This window comes from Cupressus sempervirens, chromosome 4, assembly GCF_028749045.1.
Source record: "Cupressus sempervirens isolate cs-2001-9-10 chromosome 4, ASM2874904v1, whole genome shotgun sequence".
Classification (NCBI taxonomy): Eukaryota; Viridiplantae; Streptophyta; class Pinopsida; order Cupressales; family Cupressaceae; genus Cupressus; species Cupressus sempervirens.
Genome location: NC_143121.1, coordinates 595,601,245 through 595,608,492, shown reverse-complemented (window position 1 = coordinate 595,608,492; position 7,248 = coordinate 595,601,245). Strand labels below are relative to the sequence as shown.

The 7,248-nt window shown below is 33.2% G+C and overlaps 2 pseudogenes; one reads left to right on the top strand and one right to left on the bottom strand.

The window, feature by feature from the left end:
* Nucleotides 1–318: 318 nt before the first annotated feature.
* LOC149562618 (ARM REPEAT PROTEIN INTERACTING WITH ABF2-like) lies at nt 319–5,419 on the bottom strand (annotated as a pseudogene).
* Nucleotides 5,420–5,519: 100 nt separating this feature from the next.
* On the top strand, nt 5,520–6,076 carry LOC149562617 (transcription elongation factor TFIIS pseudogene; annotated as a pseudogene).
* The last annotated feature ends 1,172 nt before the right edge of the window (nt 6,077–7,248 follow it).

Below are 7,248 nucleotides of genomic sequence, written 5' to 3'. Positions count from 1 at the left end.
AAAGTTGATTCAAACCCTATCTTCTGTAGAAATTCATGTATTTGTTATTTAATCTCCTTGACATCTTGCACAATATGCAATCTTGGTCACACACAAGAAGTCCCTTGAAGCTTTTCATCCCTTGATTAAATTTTATGGAACTACATGCAATGTTGGTCACAAACAAGAAGTCCCTTAGAGATTTTTAACCCTAAATTAAATTTCATGAAACTATATGCAATCTTCGTCTTGCCCAAACCCCCAATTATTGAAAATAATTGTGATTTTTTTCTACTATGATGGAACTTGAGGCTATGAACATAATATTAGAAGTAAGTACTAACACATGTTTGGGAGCATGTGTTTTACAAGAGAAGATAGCCAAGCATTGTAGAAATATGTTCATATTTCTCAACGAATAACAAAACATAGGTATGTCTTAGTAAAGTTGCATGGTAGGCTTGAGAAAGATCATAAACATTTACAAAATTTTCCACATTGAGGTCTTGTGCAATTTCACATTCACATAAAATTTTATGCCCTTCTAAGAGATGTTGATCCACAACCCTGAGAACATCCTATGTTATATCTAGTGTACCATCGACCATGGCTATGTAAAAAAATCTCATCGTTAGTTCAAAAAATCCCCATCTTATATTTGGAATTCAATGTCCTTTACCTCTTTCTCCCTTTATCCTCCATTAAACATGGCATGCAATGTATCTAATAATGGAAGTAGTGAAATCTTGTGAGGATAGAGCCACCCAACTTCCACTAAAAAGGTAACATCTAACAATGTATTATTGCTTACATATTTCTCCCCTAAGTAGACCTAATGTATTAGAGGTGGAAGAGTTGCATCTATTGGAGATTGTGTAGGAGCCATCTTTGCTAGATTATGCAACAAAACAACACTATCACATTGTTATTTTGAGATTGCACTTGGCAATAAAAGACCTACAGGTACTTCCAAACCATTGTTATCAACAAAAATCATCCTTTGATTATCAAGAGAACACAAATGACAAAGGTTTAAAGAAAAATGTCTTGAACATTTTTTTAGAGAGACGCATAATATAGAGCAAGTGATTTAATAATCTTCAATGAATTGTCTCCTCTAGCCTTTTCAAGGTCTTTGCCACACAATCCTTTGAAAATTGAACAATCGATTCTACATCTTGCAACTATTTTACTCCTCCCTCCTTTACAATATCAGAAAAATTGTCCTCATTATCTAACATCCCATTTAGAGAAAAATAATTATGTTGAAGAGATCCATTTTAAGAATCAAGCAGCTCCAATATTGGAGTTAATCCACCATCATGAAAAATTCCATCTTGGTTATTTGAATTCAATGATAATCTACCCAATGAACAAGTTTTCATCTCCTTTAGTTGGAGATCAGGCATCTAAAGCTTATTAGAAAGAGGTAAAACAACCTCTCTTTAGATGATTTCTACATTGATTTAGGATCTATTGTAGTAAATTGCCCCAACAATGAAGCAACTTCTATTTAGCTCTCATGACACCTTGAACTCAACTGACCAATTACAGGTTGCAAAGTTCCAGCAAGAACCTCCTTCTTTATGTTAACATATGAGTGCACCAAATTCCTTATCACACCAACTGCTTCATTGTGGATGCCAACATTAGCATTAGAATAATAGTTGGGATGAGTGGCATTCTACAATCTATTTCTTGTTTGGTTCATTTTTTAACTCCAAATTTCATAGAGTACCTATTGCTTCTCACTATACCTTGGTGTCAATCAACTCAAGAAAATATTTAAGAGGAGGAATTCCTTCTTTTGTTCTCACAAGAGTTTTGATAGCTCCATTTTCATGGGCTAGATTTGTGATAGAAGTAATAGCTCATCGAAGGAAACCAATCAAAATATGATCGTTGAAGCCATTTATGTACCTTTTTTAGTAAAGAAACATGACCAGAAGGAGAACTAGCATCTTTATTGATTCGTTGATGCTCTAGCTTCACTGTAAGAAGCCCTACTACAAATGCAACCTCCTTTTTGACTTCATACTCATACATGATATTCCCCTCCCCCTAAAAACCTAGAGGTTCTTGAAGGTTTTGAACTAAAGATGGGATAGCCCCTTCTCCAACTATAAAATCCACATTCTCTTCATGTTTGGACAATTTTGCACTAGAATGAGAAGTGTCTGTGGCAATAATGCAATCGACCTCCTTCCACAAAAAGCTTTGAGTTGAGTCTTCCAATCTAAATTTTCACATCCTACAATAGTTTCTTGATGGGGTACTCCTCATCATTCTCCTTCTCCTATCCCAAAGATTTCCCCTAGTGAAAATTTTATAAGTAGGAACTCTCATGCTTTTTGTAGGATAGTTTCCATTAAGATAACAAAAAAAATCATAGGGAATGGTCCTTCTAATAATTGCAATTATGTCTTTTCTTGTATGTATAATATTAGTCCATTGGCCTTGAATTGTTAGTTACCAGTCATTATGACTGTACCATAAGATTGTTTGAATTTAATTCATAAATGAAATAGATATGCCATGATTATGTGATGAGCATAAAAGAAACAACTAAGAATTCATATACCATCACGAAAAGGGGAAATTGAATGAAATATTTATCATTCTTAGATTTTTGATTTAATAAGCAAAAAAGATAGTGATGCATCTTGATTATAACATATAAGAAGCATATTTATATATGAGATCACTACTATAGATACTCTAAAGATTTGGAAAGGATCAATAGAGTTTAGATCAAGTAGCCCAACATGCTATAGTGGATAAGTTTTTGAATATTTTTATGACTCCAAGGGTTTTATTGGTGGCCCTTGGAACAACCACCTATTGCATTTATGAGAACTACTTAAATTTTTAATCACATATTTTATCATGTTTTAATAAGTGGAAGAAAAAAATATGTCAGTAGATAAATATATCATTGTTGTGTCTAACATATAGTGTAAGTATCATATATTTCTAGTTTTGTATAGTAAGAAGATGAAAACTGCATGATATGCATTATAATCTATAGATTTTCATCCAATGTATAGTCTTAAAAGTGCATGTGTCAATTAACTACTTGCTTATTAATTTATTTTTAATTTTTGGATTGTCTAATTTGAATAATAATTTTTGACAATGTATTTATTTCTCAGTTGTGACTTGTTTTACTATTACCTGGTTTGACAAAAACTTGTGCAGGAAGTTTTGTTTCAATTCCAACTATCATGTCAATGATTGGTACAGTTGGTCCACTTCTACTGCATGTTGAGGCCCACTTTGAGTCTATTTTGGATGTGGGATATGATGCAATTTTACAAGTGCCACATGGAGAGGTCTGCATATGAGGGAAAAATTTATTTTCTGGTTATTACAAGCCTTGTGATCTTACAAATGAAGTCATGATTGATGGATGGTTTCATACAGGTAAATGCATTTCTTAAAGTCTTTAGTATTCTCTAGGTATTACATTTACAATACAATTTGCAATAGAATTCTTGGATATGGTTGATGTAATTTTTTGTTTAACAAATATCTGAATAGCATAATATATGAATCTAAAGTTTTGTTCAATGTGTAAAATATTAGTTTGAACTTTGATGTGCCAAGTGATGTTGGAGAGTGGAAGCCAAATAGAGCAATGAAATCATTGGTAGAAAGTAAAATATACTTAAGCTTCAGAAAGAGAATATATTGATGTGGAAAATCTTAAGAATGTCTATGGCCTTTGTTCTCTTATTGATATGGTAAGTTATCTTACATCATAACAAGTGTTGAAATAATATGATGTTGCATTTGGTTACTTGTTGCAGTAGTCCCATCTATCAAGCATTTTTTGATATCAGAAAATTTCATAAGCAGATTTAAATTATGTAAATTTTTTGGTTTCTAGACACCATACATCATCTTAATATTTTTTTTGATGTTGTAACATTATTTTCCTATAATTTATGGGCATAGTTGAAACTAAAAGCTTAAATCTGAATGATTATCTTTATTAGAAGAAGGTTTCATGATAATTTTGGTGCTGGTGCATTCAATATTCCCACTATGAACCTCTCAGAAAACCTAATCATATTGACATTTGACATATATGAAGAACCAAACCATTTCATTCGCTAATAAACAACTCAAATATTAGTCAAGGTTTTCAAATGTAAGATATTACATTATTCTTCTATGCATGTGATACACTATTCTTATAGCTAACCTTGAGGATTTAATAGTTGTTTGAACTTTATGTGGTTCTTGTCACTCCAATTAGCTAAGTTGATTCACTTGTACATAAAGAAAGGAGGATGTCACTAAAAGAGAAAATTAAATCTTTTTGTCAAAAAAGCAATGTAACACCAAAACTGGGGTACGTAGAGGTGGCAGGATGCTAAGATGAGTTTCCAGGATGGGGGTTGGGGGACGACGACAAGGGGATGATGGGGAAGAAAGGGTTGTTATATAGTATACATATAGAACATGAAATTCTAGTTATGAAATGATGTCTTAGTAGAACATACTAAATTCAAACACATGAACTTAACAAAATTGCAACATGAACTAGAACCATTGAACATTCAACATAGTAACATTCAAAAATCAAAATTCAAATAAAAATTCAAGTATCCATCCCAGTAGAAGCATGATTACAGAATGGCAGAGGTGGGGTACTTGGGTACTTAAGTACTTGGTGTAGCAACATCTTGGGGATGTGTACTTCAAGGTTTGGGAGGGGGGTGCGAGTCCCCATGCTACACTACAAAAAACCAAGGAAGATTTTTTACTGGACAAGTATAATTCAAATAATAACTATTTTTAAGTGGAATAAACTAAGCTTATTATCATAGGTCCCTGGGCATAATTCTAAATATCTCCAAGCTGGATTTACCATTTTTTTTTCACATTAAGTAGAGAAAACAACTCATGTCCCAAACTATCCAATAGTTACATATATTTTGAATAAAAGAAAAGGTTATATACAAAATCTTTGCAATAGTATCACTAATGGGTTAGGTATGTTCATAAAATCAAAAAATCATCATATGATTGGTTATTTTCTAATAATTTTCATGCCACAGATGATAGGCTAGGGATATTAGGCTTCCCCTTATTGTTCAAAAACTTCAAAATATGAACTTAGGGTTACGAATAATGAGTTCTACTTCTCATATTAATGCATATTTTCTTGGACCATTAGTGTCTTTGATCCAAACTTATTTGAATATATCATTTGTACCATCCATAGATATCCTGATGCCTTCACATCAACCTAAAACATCTCCATACTAATAGAGAAAACACTCTCCAGTTATCCATCATGGTCCACCACCTCATCATTAGCCTCTTGCATGGAGACATCTACTAGAACAAAAACATCTAAATGCCATTTACCTTGAAACTCAACTACTGCATTATTCATCTCTAAGGATGTCTCACCCTTGAGCCTCACCATTCATTGTCATAGGAGTACCTTGCATGGTACCCTCCCTTTCTTCATCCACCATCTTCTTTGCTGTTGTTAATCTATTGGCATTAAGAAGTAATCTCCATCACTAAATGGCCCTCCCAAGTTGACAAGTATGATAAAGTGTAATGGTTTAAAGTGTGACAAGTTTCATGATATTCTGGTAGAAGCTTTCTCCAAAGTGTATACAGAAGTTGAGGTAGACCACTTGGAGAGAGTAAATGCATGTGATCCAATATAGGTTGCATTTTCTACTGAGTCAATGATGTTTGAAAAATTAGGGCATTTTGATGGATCTCAGAAGGTCAAGTATAGGTCTATAATGTTTACTCTTAAAGATGGAAGTAATTGAGACTTGCGAAGGAGAGTGCTTTTGAGGAAGATCAAACCTGATAAACTTATTGTTATGATGGTAGAAGAAATGGCTAATGATCAAAAAAACTTGAGAATAAGAAAATTAAAGATAAGGCTCTTTTTTAATGTGAATGAGGTTAAAATCCTAAAGCTACAATTGACTAGTTTAAGTGTGATATATGTTGCCAGTGTAAGTGTACCTATTATCATCTACAAACAAGAAGTGCATATGAACCTATGACCACATTTGTCACATGTGTAAACTATAGTAACCACTAGAAATTTTGCTAAAGCTTATTCCTTCCATTGAGCTTGAAATTTGGTAGAGTTAGGTTTGCAAGGTATTGCATTTCTACATGTTGCTATACATTACTCTTTGGAAGATAACATTTATACAAGATTGAAATTCATTGAATGTTCATGTAATAATAGGATGTAGTTGATTTGTTAGGTTATCATTTGATTTTTTTCAGTTGCCAAATTCATGCAATAATTGCATGAATGATATATGTTCAAACAATAATTGCTAATGATGAAAGTTATCCCTTAAATTTTACTATCCTTTTCAATATTCATAGCATCGATCACAAGAGGATTTTGAGAGTAATACTTTTACATAATCTTTAAAGTTTCCTTGGTTTCTTATTGTAGGCATTAAAATATAATAAGGACTTGTAGGAATAAATTTAAGTGCTCTTAATCTCCCATGGGTCATCAGTCAAGATCGTAGGTACATTCATATTTGATTCTCATTGCAACCATCATAAGAGAATAAGGACTAATAGAGAGAAATAAAAGCATTATTACTTGGCTCATCAGCCAAGGTCCCTTCAATTGCTTCAAATAGAATCTTCTCTCTAGAAAACTTATCCCTAAGATTTTTTTTAAAAAATGATATCCTTTATTGCCATACTCAAGCCTAGGAACTTTGGATCTAATTTTAGCATATTAAGCTGCATAATTTTGACATCTCCACAGTGTTGTGGCGGTGGATCATCTATGCTTCCATAGGGCATGATTTTGAAGTCATTCTTGCAAGTCATTAATTTTTTTTGCTGATAGGCTTTCACTTGTGGGCAAGAGCCCCCAAAATTTCCTCATGCTGCAGCTTCCAAACTAGAAATTTGTCATCAGATATTTTGTTTTCGATGAGTGCTAGTGGATGCTCTAATTGAAAACATTCAAACACTTGGTGAAAGGCATGTCTTACATGTTTGTGGTCAGTTGTCTCCCAATTTCCCTCTATGTTGCTCACTCCAAATCCACTTTCTATCTAAGTGGCTGGCTATTGACACAGGACACCAAACTAGGTGAGTTTACATTTGTAAGCATACTCACATCCTGTGCCAAATTGGGAGCTGTGGACATCATAAAAGAGTCAGATATTGGAGTTGCAACTACTCTAGTAGGTAGTATGTCCCCAATTTTAAGTGCCCATTAGTGACTTTCTCTATGATGAAGCT